Source organism: Vanessa tameamea, chromosome 11, assembly GCF_037043105.1.
Source record: "Vanessa tameamea isolate UH-Manoa-2023 chromosome 11, ilVanTame1 primary haplotype, whole genome shotgun sequence".
Lineage (NCBI taxonomy): Eukaryota > Metazoa > Arthropoda > Insecta > Lepidoptera > Nymphalidae > Vanessa > Vanessa tameamea.
The window spans coordinates 10,352,510-10,370,631 of NC_087319.1; the positions used below are offsets into that span (position 1 = coordinate 10,352,510).

The following is an 18,122-nucleotide window of genomic DNA, read 5'->3' on the forward strand; positions in this document are numbered from 1 at the left end:
TCAACTTAATATTTTCTCGAGTGAGATACAAAGTGTGTCCGTACTTTTTTTTCTAAAACCGAAAAACCTTTTTTGTAATATGAAAGGGCAATGTCCTTGGTAGTTGATCTTTGCTATTATATTCAGGATTCAAGTTGAAGTAAGAGGTATGTCGTAACACGTATAAAGAGATCAGCGGCCGTACCATTTACTTGTCAGAAAGTTATGATTGATGTCTCAACGAAACATTAACTGATGCTATTGTGTTTTTGGAAAATAAAGTAAAGCCATTTTAGAGTTAATAAATGCCTAAACTGCAGAGGCTCCTATTATGTTATTGCAAGGATAGGTATAATCAGTTAATGTATTTTTAGGGAAACCCTTTTATTATTATTCTTTTAATTTTCAATTTAAATTGAGCTTCGAGGCGTTGACTTACCTTTGAAGGTATTCAAAGTAATTAAATGAATTAAATATCGCATTTTGAGAGCTTTCATGCAAATGCATATTCTAATAAATATTACATATTTCATATAGTCGAATTATAGACGAAGATTAAATGACTTAATACAATGTGAAGCCTTTGATTCCGAAAACTCAATACATATTTTCTGGAACTCACATGTTTACCAAGTAATCCTTTTAAAGCGATGCCGACCCTTCACCGACAGCACTCGACTGTAATGTAACACTCAAGATTCGTCTTTTACCATTACATTATAGTACTGCGTCACTGACTGACTGACTAGTATTTGTTTGTAATGTAACGATCTAAGATTCGGTTGTTGTTAAAGATCTTTTTTTTTGGACATATCAATAATTTTAATGTGTTAATTAACATCTTCTATAATATTTTAAAATTAATTCGTTAACGTCATCAGGAACTATTAGGCTTTTTTGTATCTAATAGAAACTGACATCTAATTTTATTTTCCATATAATTATCAAAGATTTTTTTAAGTAAAAGGGACATTAGAACTAAGTACATGCTAAGTTTACAAGCCTGTGTGCCACAGGCATACAGCTTTATGAAATGTGAATATTAAATGTTGAATGGTTGCAACAGGGTTACGTTAAATAAATTAATTGACAACAAAAACGTCCTCGAGAAGCCGTGAAGTCATTATTTTTAAAAGCAGCAAATTCTTTTAACTTTCTTAGCGGTAGAAATAAAAGATTCGCACAAAGAAAGACTCGGTTGAGTCGTTTCCTTAAAGTTTAAATGTTTCTCCTTCATATATACCGACTACACGAGCGTGCAGCCATTGAAAAGTTAAATGGATTTCTTTTCACGTTTCATAATACATAAAATGAAACCCTTCATACATTTTAATAAAATGATTAATTAAATAAATTATGATTTTTTGTCTTTGGGCGTAATCACGTGAAAACTATTGAACGTATCGGTATGAGACCAATCGACGCGGAATCTAGATGTTTATAGGCTGTTCATTATTGATATATTTACAGTTGATCTCTCCCCTCAATTTTATTTAATGTCCAACAACGCGGGCGTGTAACATCTAGTATTAAATATACATTAATCTATCGACTAAGATATGATTTTCAAACCGTTACTATTGAAACTAAGAGCGTTATTTGAAATAATAAGTATTCTCGACTTGGTTTTATATGTGTAAACTGATAGTAGGCCCTATCCTCCTCTCCTCTCTTAATATTCAGCCATGAAAGTTTTTTATATAACAGCCGAGGTTACGTTTTTACTTTTATTCCAACACACGAAAAGCACATTAATGCCACCATTTTGTAATTTGTTAGAGTTGGCTTAACCATAAAATATTTAAGCTTGCATTAGTACAATATATAATTTACTTTCGAGAGAATATATATTTGACTCTGTTTGTGGAAAATGATCACAAACATAAGTTTTGTGTTGTAGAGGAGAAACAAATAATAAAATATATTAGGTATATGTGAATGTTACATGGATATTTGAATTAATGTTATGTATCAATGAACCGTATTATTCAAATGTCTGCTGTCTAAAGTGTTTCTGGAATAGTACATTTTTCTACTGCACTTAACATATACTTACGACACTCAGTACATTTGCTGGTGATTATAGAAATTGAATAATATCGCCTACGGGGTTTGATTATTCTATATAAGGACGCTGAGCAGGAATATATGATCCGTAATTATTTTTTTAAATATTTTTTTATTTAATACATTATACATTTAAATATTATTATATTTTTACATAAAAAAGAAAACAATTAAAGATGAAGTTTAATTTCAAAATTATAATTAGAATTCTTCATGTTAAATTAGTTTCACTAATTTATTTAATAATGTTTAATTAAGGATTCTGAATCTCAAATGAAGATGGCCGGGCGGTAGCTCAGAGTGCCTTTGAGTTTTAACATGCTTTAATTTTGTGTTTATAATTTATCTCGTGGTCTGCAGTGGAGGATGTGTCGAGATCATTTTTCAAAATATGTAACCGCATTAGAGCATTGGTGGATTAATCTCCAAACCATCTTCTCAAATGTTAGTCCAGCGTTGGGATATTTACAGGCTGTTTAGGCTTTACTGATAATTCTATAACCCGTGCCTTGTTGTTCTATAGTTTAAAGCTATAGAACATGTAAACAAATCTCTTATAACATTGATTGTTACCAGCGTTATGATTTTCCAGAAAATAAATTTTGCGTACATAGTCGGATCCGTGGAACCGCTGGGGGATGAAATAAAAGTAGAAAGTATTTTATGTTTTTTTTTTATCTATCGGCTGTTTATTAAGGACTGAAAAGGGTTCTTGTATAAATACCAGTAAATTGTTTGTTAAAATTTTGTTCACAAACAAATCATAAAATTATTCTTTCACGTCTGAGTTGAAAATATTTCTACTTTTATTGATCGTTTCAATACGATTATTAAAGTCCTAGCTATTTTGTTGAACGAAAAATAATAAATTCATTTATTGCGTATGAAATTCACTCATTTTGGAACGAAGTTATTTTACGCGGCCAACAGTAGATTTAACAAGCAGAAATCGTAACATAGAAAAAGCGTTGCGGCCATAACACTTCTTCTCTAAGCGACCTTTCCCTCTGTTTCTCTTTTTCTGTCTCTGTCTATTATAAATACGGTTTTATATTAAAATATTGCTTAAATTTATTTTTGTTAATCCTATAACTGTTCAAAAAAAGTTGTTCATTTATTTTATTGTGTCGAGCAACTTCGTTCCAACCGGGCGTCCCAAGACACCTCTCATTATTTTATTTTTTAAGACAATAGATAAGACAATTAATTTAAGACAATAGACAATGTTACAAATGATAGCTATAGTTTATTCCCTTGTACTATGAATATTAACATCAATGTTCGATGTTCACGTATATAGGCCTCTTAATATATACATTTATTCATAGGATGTATAATATTAGGACTTGAGTAGGAAAGCACGCGACCAATAATTTATGTATGAGAAATTACGCAATAACTATAGTACCATGGCATTTGCATGGGATTTCCCATCAGTATCATCTCAGGAAATTATGTCTTTTAATTAACCTTTTAGGGAATTAACTTACAAAAAATGTTTCTTATTACAGTATATATAAATAATATGTGCAAAATTTCTTAGTTCTTGACCAACCATCTTAAGCTTGGTGTTGTATGTGAGTCAGTTTTAAATATTTATTAAGGAGAAAATTATAAAAAAAAAAATATACCATAGTTTATTTTTTTACCTAAACATCATAGATGTGGACAAACGGAAATTATCTCTTAAAACACTGAAAATGGTTTATTATTACAAGATGAATGAAGTCATCGTACGTAAACCAAGCCAAAACGTAAATTTTTGGTTTAAATACACGTTTTCTAACCACTTGGCCATCTCGACTTACTAATTTTTCTTCTTCTTTTTTATATATTTGGAGAGATTGATTGAATTTTTTCACAGTTTACTGTACACAAAATCTAAATGCTTTCAAACGTTTGAAGTGTACGCAATTATTGCATATTCGTCAATAAAAACGATTGATGGTTGTAAAAGAATTTTGACAGACTATTATTAACTATTTGTTAAATTTAATAACTAGTAAACTGATAAATATCATCACATTATACAAAGACAAAAAAAGGGAAAAATAAACTTGTACAGTTTTATTCCACATTGAAAAGGAGAAAAAAATTGAATAGAATTGATATAATTAATTATTCTTTGATATCGTCACAAAAACAAGTATTATAAGATGACTTACAAGCTGAGATCTGAGATGATTGAAGAGTTAGTACACCTGGATCCTAACTGAAGATTGTGGGTTCAAATCCAGGTAGACTGAATTTTTTTTATGACTTTGCTATTTGGACGGGTTAATGGGCCACTTGATGGTAAGAGGTCACCGCCGCCAATAGACATTGGCGACATTACATTACATTTCCAATGCGCCACCAACCTTGTGAACTAAATTATTATGTCCCTTGTGGCTGTAGTTATAATGGCTCAAACCGGAACACAATACAAAGTTTTGCTACTTGGCAGTATAATATATGTATGATGAGTGGGTGTTGCCTACCCAGATAAAGCCCTACCACTAACCAATGTGTTTTATTATTCATGTAATATTTGACGTTAAAGGAATACATGATTAGGAAACCAGCTTATGTTGGTTGAAAATAGGCCTGACGTGTATCCACTAATCCGCATAAGACCACCATAATGAAGATATGTTGCATAAGTATTCTGAAACAAAAAACTTGATCTAAAACGATTCATGACCAATGAGTATACCACATTCTGAAAATAGACTAAATAGTCAAACGAAAATTCTGTGGTGCTTGCCCCAGTTCAAGCCCGTACATGTGACACAACCACTAAACTACCTCGGCTAAAGGTTTTTGAATTTATTTCGCATTATTCATTTCAGATAAAGCTCTCGCGATCAAAAATCAGGATATTGTTGTAGTTTATCGAATTTGCATAGATAAAATGGAAAATAATGAATCCATTGCCAGAGATAAATTTATTATTCGAAGACTATAAACTTATATACTTTCATCAATTTTTCTGTATGTAAATGAATTACGAAATTATGTTACAAATGCTTCAATAAAATATCTACCCAAACAAATAAATCGAAGTTCGATTGATTCGAAATATGAGAGCTCATAACGAAACAGATGAAACAATACTTGTACTTTAATGCTGTATATTTTGAGATAATTTCATTTGTATCTAATTACATATATACATACATCTTTATGTATGTATATATATATGCTGCCTGATATCTAACATGCATACTATTATGCATGTTAGATATCAGGTACTGTACATTATTTTATTTTAAATATATTATTATTTCACTGTAATATATTTAAATATTATGTTTATCTCTGCTATGTATAATTGTACACCCCTACCTCTTTCTATCTGTGTTTCTTTTCTCTACCTTAAGGTTGCCTGGAAGAGATCGCTGATTTAGCGAACGAATTCTTGAACGTGGCTAAAGTATGTGTTTATTGGTGTATAATAGAGAGTATTTTGATTTGATTTGATTTGATATATAATTCGCTAAATAGGTATTGGAAATCGAAATGCCTGAGCTAAGTATTTCTCTTCTTGGAGGATTGGAGTTTATTTCACCTCACTGCTCCACGCACAAACACACATCACACACATCTGGTCATTCGATATATTGAAGTTTCTTACTCGCACACACTGGTGCATTATTAGATATATTTCTTAATTCTTCGGTTTCGAAGGCCGTTCTAACCGAAATCGATCAGGAGGACATTACCAATATTTCACGTTTAATTAAAGTATAATGGCAAAAGGGACTGAAAATACTTATTGATCTAAATCGTATCGTAAAATGATTGTTTAATTGAAACTATACCAATTAGGAAAATTGCAATTTGTCAATATTCAACTTTGCGCAATTAATCCGAGATTAGTATATTCAATTATTTATTATTGTTAACCAATTACAAGCTAAGTTACTTCGCCTAACTTGACAAGCTATCGAGTGGTATTTAATTTAAAAATCGATCGAAATCGTTTTGAAATAGTATCGGAATTCATTTTAAATTGAATTAGATAGGAATTACCACCACAATTAGCAAACAAGTACCATGTTTCGTAGAATTATTTATTGAGTTTGAATTATTATTTATGTTTCATTATCATAATGATAAGTTCGAACCACTTATCAATCTTAAGCTTAAGCTGTATACCGAGACATAAAGAGGTAGAAATAGGAGACTTTCGTTTTATGATGTATTTTTCATCATTAAGATTACAAATAAGAACAATTTCGCTAAATCCTAATCAAAATCTTGTTAAAACCCTATGTTTAACTTTCAACAGTGTTTTTTTTAATATTGTGTGAAGTTGCAAGTAAAGTATTGAATTTTATTCGATTTAGACTGATAATTAATTCTTTGTATGTTTAGAATAACGAATAATTGATCGTTCTCGAAACGTAAAAAAGAGTGGATCGTGATATGCAGAAATGTAACAACCCATAAAAGCACTAATAAGAGCTGTTAACATTTAAACGAGAAAAATATGCATAACAATAAAGTTATATTCGTAATAGCGTTGCTGTCACTATAAACGTGGTCTTCTTTTTTAAATCTTAAAAACTTATTAATGCTTCTGAGGGTTGGTACACTTCTGTACAACGAGGTTCAAATAAGCTCAGTGAAGTGTGGAATGTAACTCTCTAAGAAAGATTTGATTTTAATATAATACACGAGCTTTAAGAACGCATTGGTTATTTGGATGGAAGTAATAAGTATTTTAGTTCAAAGAATTATGAACATTGGATCATAACTATGAACTATCTCGTTGGCTAAGCTTACAAAGCTGCAGATACTGAGGTCCTTGGTTTAACTCTCGAGTCGAGTAACTAAGCTATTGGATTTTTATCTATAAAATCATTATGAAATTTTAGTCATTTTAATAGTAGCTTGATAGGGAATTGCTGCTTTGGAAAATATTTAAAGTCGTTTGTGTTTGTTTGAGTCTTTAATTCGTGTCGGATAAGTATCCCATCGGATTTTGTACTGAGGAAACATGATCTGCACTATGATATTATCTGCACAACTCAGTCTTTGAGATTTGCCGGCGTGGTAGAAATTCGTCACATGGCAACGTCAAGTTATTTGATAGATGGAAAACAGATTAAGATGAAAGGGGCTACTGCAGACTACTCTCACTTTTCATTACTTATGGTAATCATAAGCTATTAATAAAGGAGCTTCAAGAAGGAATCGTTAGAATATCTACATCGATATAAAAGACGCAACACTTTCTTATTAATCAATAAAAAAGTATAATATTTTTTTAGCGAAACTCTTTTCAGACCATTCATATTTTATCACAAAAAGTAATAATTTTAATTTCGACGTGTTCATTTCTTTATGTTGTATGGTTTCGCTTACTTAGCTTTCGAAATGTTTTTTTTTAATATTGACTTACTTTAGTTAATAACGCAATAACCCATTTGGCAAAGAGATCAACTCTATATAGTACTGCATGGTACTAAAGTGGAATAGTTTGCGTCGTCCAACTGTATGACCATTTAATTAGTACTATCAATCATCACTGCCATTTGCTGGGGCATCATTCGTTGCATATGATAAATTGCGTTGAAATCAAGCCCGCTGTGTACTATTCAATTCGCTTATATCTAGATATAAGCGAAATTAAATTGTGATTAATGTCGAAAACAAAATAATACATAGCACATGCACTTAAAAATAGAAAAAAAAATAGAATAAAAGATATTAAAACGTGACTTTATTGTTAATTTGATTTTTAATATAAGTAAGTGAATATATTCTCAGTATATGTTATGAGTTATAAATATATCTTATAATAATAATCAAAATATACTTTTTTAAAGTAAGCTCATACACACGCACACACTCTTATATTTATTTTTTAATGATGTATGGCGGAAGGGCAAATGGATCACCTGAGTGTAAGCTGTCACCGCCGTCCACAGACATTGGCGACATAAGAAATATTAATTATTCTTGTTAACTTAAATTTTAATTTTAAGAGATAATTTCCATTTCTTAACTCTTCCAGCAATCTGCGATATTATCAGCTAAATATATAAATATTTGTTTGTAGAAACAAACATTGTTTCTTGAATAGGATTAAGAATGCAAGGATTATATAATCTCGTTTTCCTATATTGAGTTTGTACCACAAAAACCGATTGCCGTTGTGGTTGTTTTGTTTAAACTCCACATTTGGGAAAATTGTTTATGCTTGTTGCTCTCTGCATAAAATATTGCGGTAGTCAACTGATTATAGGTTTGTGTATATTATAGATTAGCACCAAGGTTATAGATTATCTGTTAAAATAAGAACAGATAATCACACACTCACACAATATAATCTTTCTCCAATTTGAAAAGAGACTTGCTTTCTTTTTTACTAAAAATATGAATAAAATTGCATTGTGATAAAATTAATAAAGTATTAATAATTATGAAGCTCGTCATGGTGAGAACGAAACGTATAATGTTGAACTCATGCAAACCCTTCATAAAAGTTTTAGACTGTTCTAAACCTGTACGGTAAAACGTCTGTACGTTACGATATTAACGCAGGAAGTATTGAAACTCGTACTACAGATAGGTACTTCTCTCTCTCGATTGGAATTAAAAATAATCACTGTGCAAGTCCTCATGATGCGTTGAATTAAGCAACACTAGGACAAATAAAATTAATCAACATTCATATACTGATAAAAGTATCATATCGTCTCAGTAGTCCGGTCCCGAACAAATCAACCGAACTCGAACTTCACAAGCGGCAAAGTAATATGACGGGGTGTGATATCGAATAATAATACGCACTCAATAATAATAATACACTCTGAAACGAGTTTCGCAAAATTGGACTTTCAAGATAAAAACTTGTCATAAAAGTTACGCTTCACTAAATGTCACCCCTGTTGGTTTAGATATGAAATTATCCAAATTAAATCTTTAAGCTTGATAGTTTACCTAACAAAAACATAGATTACAATATTAGGAAGTAATGAGTTTCTGGACTTTACTTGCTCAAATGCGAGTTAGTGGATTTCAAATAACCTTCAAATAATAGAAAATAAATAAAATATGAACCCATAAAAAATATTGAATTAAAACTACTTTTTTGAACTTGAATATATTGAGATTGTTCTTGATATCAAATGAATTGGATTGTACTTCTTGTCGGTTGAACAGTTTTGTTACAAAACATACCTTTTACAACCTCTAACTGAAGACTATATATATTCATTTGTGCTTAAAATAATGATTCTCGACCCTTTTTAAGTCCTCCATTTTATTACGAAACAAATGTCAAAACTGGAATCAGCCATTCCAGACATTGATTTCAGTATCTTAGGACTCTCTACTAAGATAACTTGATAATTATTTGAATGGTAAACCTATTGTAAGCAAAATTCAATTTAAATCGAATATTCGAAATAATATCTGTATGCCGAACGGAGAAAATTGAGATTCAAAGATTCATCAAATAAAGCGAAAGGCTTTTAAGAAGGGGCTTAATTGAATTTTGCTTTAAGGTAAATGTCTTCCGTTCTATCGGAATGAAATAACTGATTAATTCAATGGTACCTTCATTACAACTAGCTTATTAGGATGCGTGCTATTGGGGTTTTACCCTATATTCTTTTTTTAGACTTCGATTTGTAGGCAACCTACCACCCACTCACTATAGTATTTTGTACCACTAAGCAGTAAAACTTAGTTTTGTTGTATTTAGGTTTGGTGAGTGAGCCAGTGTAACTACAATGGACATAACGTCTCAATTCCCAAGATTGGTAGCGGATTGGTTTTATAAGAAATGATTAATATTTCATATGGTGAAAATGTCTATGACCACTTATCAGGTGGCCCATATGATATTTAGGCGAAAGGCGATGCCCTGAAAACACTTATGTATATGTCTTCAGTCTCGTATACTACGGTATAATCGTAACTGACGTCTTCTTAATATTTAAAAAAAAACTCAAATACCTACATGAACACTGAAAACATTATACTCCTTTATGCAGTGGAGTTAATATATTGGTATGATTCATCTACATATCCTAAATTATCTAATGCTAAATTATTACACACTCCATCATTCAATATGTAATGCATTAGAGATTATGTTATCTCAATTCATAATCATATAGAGGGTCAGGGTTAAGTGTCAATCAATAATAAGCTCAATAGAGCTATTTTGTGAGAACAAACTCAAAACCCACCGCATATCCTGAAATTTCAGAAATTGATATGCGACATTTTTGCCTGCGGCTTTGCCCGCGTGTTAGGGGGGATTATAGATTTGAGGTATAAAAAATAGCCTGTCCTTCCTTGGGGTTCATGTTCATTCATTGCTTCCCACCAAATTTTTAACAGTAATTAAAGTTAACTTTTTAAATTAAATTAGATAAATGTGATTCTTAGGATTTGTTGTTGTTTATTGTACACAAATTATCTTACATAAACTTAACCAAGCCGAAAACACTTTGTACATTACAACTGCGGACTGATTCCATGAAGGGATGAAATTGATCAAATTTATCGTTCCATCTTGTTCTAAGTATACGTTTTTACGTTACCATCGTCACTAATCATATTTTACATCAATGGTTCAATGTAAAATATGATTAGTTTTATTAAATAAGTAATTACAATTTTTCAGAGAAAAAGGAGATTTAAAAACAAAAGGACTTTCTGTAGTTCTTTTGTGTTTAAATTTTTATTTAATATTTGAGTATTTAAATATTAAATATAAATTTAATTAATACATAACAGCTATTGATTTATTTAAACCAATAACAGTTGCGTGAGTTAAACACAACAATATAAATGTAGCTGTATATGTCTACTTGTTACACAGTCAAAGCTAAACCACTGAATCGATCGGACATGGAGGTAACGCGATACTTAGATCAGGGAATAATAGACTAATAGATAAGAGCGATTAGCATTACTATGAAAAAAATAATTGAATGTAGATAAGCTTATTGCAAGCAACTACTTTATGATATTGATAAAAGTATACTTTCAGAAATTTTACGACGATTTTAAAAAATAACTAAGATAATTGAAGTTTTCATTTTATTGTTTTAAATTAAATTTTACACAAAACCCGAATTTGTGAAGTGAGAATGGCCTTTGGTTTCAAATGCACTCATAAAATATCACACAAAAACCGTAATAAACAAAATGCAACGTTAACGGTTTCGTTACGTTGGTAAAACACATTTGGGTAATTTACATTTGGGTTAAAATATGCTTTCAGAATATATACTTTTTAATAACACGAGTATTCATTATAAAGACTTATTACTCTTTGTTTTCTGTTTTCATACAATCTTATTTTTCAGAAACGTCTAAAATTATTAAAAGAATATTAACTAAAATATTCAAGCCAAGTGCAACTGAAGTCGTAACAGAAACGAGTACTGCGGCAGAAATGTTCCAGTAAAATGTTACCTACAAAATCGTTGCACTCAGGTTCGACATAGTCAAGTTTTCGAGAAACACTTTTAATCTTCAGCGTACAGCTAAGATTCGGTAGGTATTTTCAACTTGACTTATTAATAAATATGAATCTTATAACAAACATTGATAAATAATATTAAAGATAATAAAGCGTAGATTTAGTATTTGTTGACAAAAGAGTAAAAATTAATATTCTTTCAGTATCTTCTCAGCAGAATAAACTTTACGATGGTAGCATTACTTTTAATTCAATATTGTAAAATGTGTGAATAAAGAAAATTTTAATTTAGTTCTAACATATTGGTTGGGAAAGAGTAACTCAGTAGGGGTTATTAAAATGTTCGTAAAGGCAATTGCAACTAAATCGGTCGTTTCTTTTCAATACTATTTATTTTAATGTTTCTTTACTTTATAATAAAAATAAATAATAATAATAAAAGTAGTGTAGTTTTTCTATTCCCATATTCAATCATTCACTTTTAGCTATACTGCGACGAATTTCACGTCGCAGTATAGCTAGAAGTTTGATCAAGTTTTGTTTACTGACCGGAATTCATTTAAAAAGCCATATGTCATGTCACGTCTTTCTTTTATTAGTTTTTATTCGTATTAGGAACTACTTATAATTTCATGCTAGATATTCATTCCCACTATTTTACCCAGCTGAATTTTATGGTGATGTTTTTATACTTTACAATTTAGATGTATAATATTTTAGATGTGCCTTACATTTTAACGTTACATTTGTAATAAATTTTAATTAATAAATGGACTTCATTATCATCATAATAACATAACCAAACACAGATCACAACATACAGCGGCGGACAGCCTGGCCGCGAAAATCAGTAGGAAATACTGCATCGGGAGGCAGGACGGCGCGGCGCGTTGTTCTGTTATTACAGTTTTTAATTATTATAAAAATAAAGTATCAATCTGTAAATGTCCCAATGCTGGTCTAAGGCCAACTCTCCCTATGAGGTTTGGAGCTAATTCGAACCAGCTGCTCCAATGCGGGTTAATGAATGATGGCAAAATTTTATTCAAATTAGACACAAAAAGATTTCTTCTCGATGTTTTCCTTTACCGACGAGCACGAGATTAATTATAAACTCAAATTAAGCTCATGAAATACAGTGGTCATGCAAGCCCAAGATGCATCCGTTTAAATTATTTTTAGTAGCAATATTTTCTTTTGGCTTTTTAAATTTAGATAGGTTAGTAGTGAGTGAGAAACATTATATTTGATTGAGATTAAAATTCAATTTATATATTACAAAGCTAAAAAAGGCTAGGTGGTAAATTATTTGCTCACGTATTTGTATGGGGCCTAAAGGTCAAAATCATTCTGAAAAGAAAGGAAATTCATGAGGCATATATCTCTTGTTTTAATATAATCGTCATAGTAGACTAAATAAACAAAAAAGCTATTCTAAGCAATTTGTGCGGTTCTATTATAGTCCAAATGATTTATTATGCCACCTTAAATTCAAAAAAAAAAATAAGCATTTTGTTTACACAAAGGCTGTATACTGGCAATAAATTCATGGAATAAAGGAAAGTAGCTATTTCAGCCTATACAAAATTCAGCGACATATTTTTTTATAATTTTACTATATTTGTATTTTATAATAAAATGAGAAATACTTTCTTAGCTTAACTTACTTATTCGAACACTGATAAAAAAAAAACCTTCGAATAGACCTTTTTTATATGACGGAGTAGCTTGTCTAAGCTTGTTTTTAAAAAACATGACGTCAGCATTGGTGACGTCACGAATGTCAGGGTTTGTATTTCTATCCATCCTCGAAGGTATGAAATCAAACGCAGAAAATATTCTTCTTTGATTTATTCCAAGCTGAGGAGGTTCGACGGCTCGAACAAGCCTGTCGATACCGGTTTTTTTTGGGACCGTTGGCTCTACTGGCCTTTACAGCGGCACCAGGCGTTGGGGCGTGTACTAGGCTCAGCCTTGAAGTTGAGCCCTTTCGGACTCGAAAGTGATGTTCTTCCTGAGGGTGTCTCCTATGAGATCGCACCTCAGCTCACAACGTAGTCGGCCTTTTATAACAAATTGGGTGGGGGTACTATGCACTCAATATAACACCTATTTATGGACATTAAAATATTTCAGACTGATTTAACATCTCATAATTCACTAAATATTATTTATATAATAATTAAACAGTTTTCAATCAATAAAATAACTAAAATAATCATTTCCGGACACGTGTTTTTCTTAAATACGTGGTTTCCCGCCGTCAAATATAAAATATTAGGTAGTAATAGTCGCGATTTAGTCTTGAAAGTAAATTAAAATTAAATCGGCGGATAATTATTACATTTATATTTTTTACATTGTATATGAAAGTACGATAAAAATACACGATAAAAAAAAGAAAATATATACCAATAAAATGAAGAGAGTAACTATAAATTCTCAAGGTCTCCTTTCTCATAGGACACCGTAAGAGGTTCGCAGTAAGGCTGCCAATTACATCCCCATCGACTCTTGCTTCGTTACAACCATAATTTTACCTAATTTACATACCTTTTAATTATAAACTATCTGTTCCTAACTCCATGTGTTTACTTACAAAATGATGGAAGCTGTATTCAAAACTCTATGTTATGAAAATAAAAGTTATTTTTTGTACGTTCGAGAATAATTTATATAATATGTTATCTAAAAAAAAATAGCTATCTACTTTCATAAGTTAAAAAATAATTAAATATCATTACAAAAAAAATGTCGAAATGAACATTTGAATAATGCTAAAATATTTTGAAACAGAGACAATTTTTAATTTTTTTATTTATACTTCAATGTACATCACACGAAAATAGTAAGGTAAGAACTGATTAGTGTATAATACAAGTGGTGGACTGACAGCTAGTTAGATATGGAAATGACAAAAATAGAAACCATGTTTTTTAAATATCTAATCAATTATTATTTTCGAAGTCGATCCCAAAATAAAACACCTAACGTGGCCATACGCGTAAATAGCCTTTAAAATCGGTTAGAAAGTAATGTCAAAATGGTGCTCATTGTACTAAAATACGATCTTCCTGTCTGAAACACAAATAGTGATACGCATACAACCAAAGCTAGCGCTGTAGAGTGCAAGCATTAATCATTTGCCAAAATCGTACCAAGCGGATTTCAGTTATGCAAATCGACTGAAGACTTTTGATAAATGTTAAACCGATACGCATAAATCTATTCACATTGAAAAACATTACATGATGTAAGTTTTTTTAAATTTGAATTACAATGTAGATAAAATACAAACACATTTAGTGTAAATTTTAATTGGCAAATTGTAAACCACAGTCCAATGTATTTGTTATAAAGATTATCTGAGTGATATAGCTTATCCACATTATAAACATAATATTTGACGCCCCTTAAGAAAAGTTACCCTCGTTCAATAACACTACTACTTAAATTTATTAAATAGTTATACACTAATCCGATGGAAACGGTGTAAATCTAATTTCATTCCTACGAAGGGCGCGTTGACTTAAGTTAACCTCGTCCTTGTCTAACTGGGAAGTGCTTAGAAGCCAGTGTCTGCCAGGAAAGATAGTTTTTTTCCTGATTCCCGGTGGCTGTATTTACCTTTACCTTTCAGCGACACCGATAACTAACTTTGAAATAGTAATGAGAAGTGTAGTGTAGAGAAGAAGAGGGTTGCGCTGAATGCTTGGTCAGTGCAAGTTGTCTATTTTATACTAAGGACAACCTATAGCGATGGTTTCGTAATATATACGAATACGTGTTACAGGACATCATTTTTATTACAAGAGAAGATTCTTACCGTTCATCAATAATATGCTTGATTTTTTTTTAAATATATATAGATGGACGGGCTAACGAGCCACATAAGAAATATCAACTATTTCTTACATCGCCAATGCGTCACCAACCTCGGTAACTATGAAGTTATATCCCTTGCGCCCGTGGTTCACTGGTTCACTCACCCTGTAAAGTATTGTTATTTGGCAATAGAACATCTGCTGAGTGAGTGATACCTACCGGGCGGGCTTGCACAAAACCCTGCCACCGAGTAAAATACTTCGACGGACGAGATAAGATAGAAATTAAAGAATTAAATGAACATAACTTTTACATACGTTTTTATTTAATTGAGCAATTAATTTCAATTTAAAACGATCCTTATCAATGATTGAACAAAAATGGCTATCTTTTCAATCAAAATATAGGAAATTGAAAAATTAATATTTGCGGGTAAATTGTTGAGTGGACGTGCCTGGTCGGGTCTTGTGAAGATAATCTCATTCAGAGCGCAGTGATTCGCATTGAGCCGATAGTGACTTTAATTTTTTCTCTAATTCTATCTGACCACTGCAACAGAAAATAGATTGAGTCTAAGTCTGAGATTAATGATATATACGAAAATTAAAAATACGAAAGTAAGTCGGTCTGTCTGTTGCTCTATCACGGCCAAACCACTGACCGTAATTTGACCTATTCACTTCAAGAATTTCTTCAGTCTTAAAATTAGATCAGACTTGATTTTACATTTATACAAACGCGATGAAAATTTTAAAATCAAAGAGCAATATAGATATAATAACGTCTATTGTACTTAAAAGTGATTTTTAGACACAACTATAGTGCTTCATTTAATTAAATAAGTATGATATTATTTATAATTAAATAAGTATGGTATTAATGATAATGTCGCAAAATTCCTCTCATAAAGTTATTGGATTATGTAAATTTAAAAGATACAATGAAGGAGGGCTGTAATCACATTATTTAAAAATATATACGTATATAGGTACTAGTATTATATTATTTCTAAAAAGAGGTTTCATACCTATTATTACCAAGGAGGATTATAAATTTAATATACACCGTTACGATACACCTTTTAGTATAAGCGGATATAAATTTCTAAGAATTTCTTTAGGAACGTAGGCTTAAATTCCTGATTTACATTACAGCAGGTGTCAGTTGTCACGTAAATCAGGAGAGATGTACCTATATGCAAATCCAACGAATGCAAACCAAAAAGTTCGATTTTGAGTTTGTTATCAAGATGTCAGTGTAGTGTGTGTGTTCGTATGTATTTGTGAATTTTCATTACTTTATGATTAAGTTTATTATAATAATAAAAACGGGTGTGTCGTGGAACACCCCGTTCGAACGAAGTTGCTTTTGCTATTTTATATTATGTATTAAAAAATAGAGGAGGAGATAACGCTTTTCCTTTACTGTAAGTCGTGAATAACATTGTTCCAAAAATGTTTATGTTTTAAATTCTAATATGATTCTATTCGAATTGGATCTGTTTTTTTAAAATACTTACACCTATTCAAGGTAATTGCATCCACATTACATACCACAGTTAATTTTCATTTTTATTTAATTTCCTGAACGGCGTTGATGAAAACTATCTATAGTTATATAATTGCAATTGCAGAACTACCTAGAGCAGTGTGGCAGCTCATTTACAGCTTTTACGTCAACAGAAATCTTTAGTATAAGAATGTGTAAACTTCTACTAACGATACCTACAATTGATTATTACCTTAAGTGCACTCTCTATATTTACCGAGTCTATAGAATATAAGCTAACTTTGATTGTATTTAAGGTAAAATAATTACATTATCGAAAGAATGTCTTCAGGAACATCCGCCTGTACGTCACTTAGTTCTTTCTTCAACTCGGAAAATTCACGTCGCAGCGCTGTTTCTTCGTTTAAAAGCTTTGAATTAGTTTCCTTTGCCACTTCTTGTTTGGTATTCATTTCCTCTTCGTTCTTCAGTAGGGAGAATATTTTATTAGAAATATTAAATTTAGCTGGCTTCTTAAATGAAAGAATTCGAAATCGAAACTTCCTTGTTTAAGGGACCTTTTGTTAGCTTATCGAATTATCTGATTTTTTGCTTGCCAATGTTACTCGATATCGTCGCCGATTGTTAGAAAATGTTATTGATATTGTTTTCTATTAAATTACGAATCAATAATATTATAATATAAATACCTTTATTCAAAATAAAATTATACATTTTGAGGTATTTTGATAACAAAATCCATATAATGTGTATGGAATAAGGGTGAAAAAGTAAGGAAATAAGACAATTGAACAAGATTAGACAGTTTACATATATTTTTATTGCGCATTTTGAAGTTAATTTTTACCCAATTAGCAAAAATTACGTTCTAACGCGTTCTAAAGTGAAAATCTGGTTGGATAAATAGATAAAGCTGATTGTAAAAACATAAATAATATACTAGCAATGGTAAAAATATTTTATTATTTTGTAGGACATAAATATTAAAATAATTAATATCAGTGATACGACATCAATGCCTTTCTCTCATAGTACGGTAAAAAAACAATAAGTTACGTGAAAAATTTACTGTCGTGCTTTTGATTATTTCTCTGAGGTCGTGCTTAATTTTATTAAACAATTCAACAATTGACATTGACGAAATAATCTGTGCCCTGTAGTACGATTGTATAAGTATTCACTCTACATCTCACTCGTGAAATGTTGAGAACCGACTAATTGTTATAGTCTTATATTATTGTATAATTTGTGTTGTTATTAAAGTAAATGTCGATTATTGCGTTCTGACATTTCATGCCCATGTTTTGCG

General features: G+C 30.8%; 1 protein-coding gene across 1 annotated transcript in view; it reads left to right on the forward strand.

Annotated features, from left to right (window-relative positions):
- The window catches only part of LOC113396173 (protein PF3D7_1417600-like), a 580,968-nt gene that overhangs the window by 315,929 nt on the left and 246,917 nt on the right, over window positions 1–18,122 (forward strand). Inside the window, exon 2 of the mRNA XM_064216188.1 lies at window positions 3,893–3,909. The gene's annotated coding sequence lies outside the window, so the exon portion shown is untranslated. The remainder of the gene's footprint in view (window positions 1–3,892; window positions 3,910–18,122) is intronic.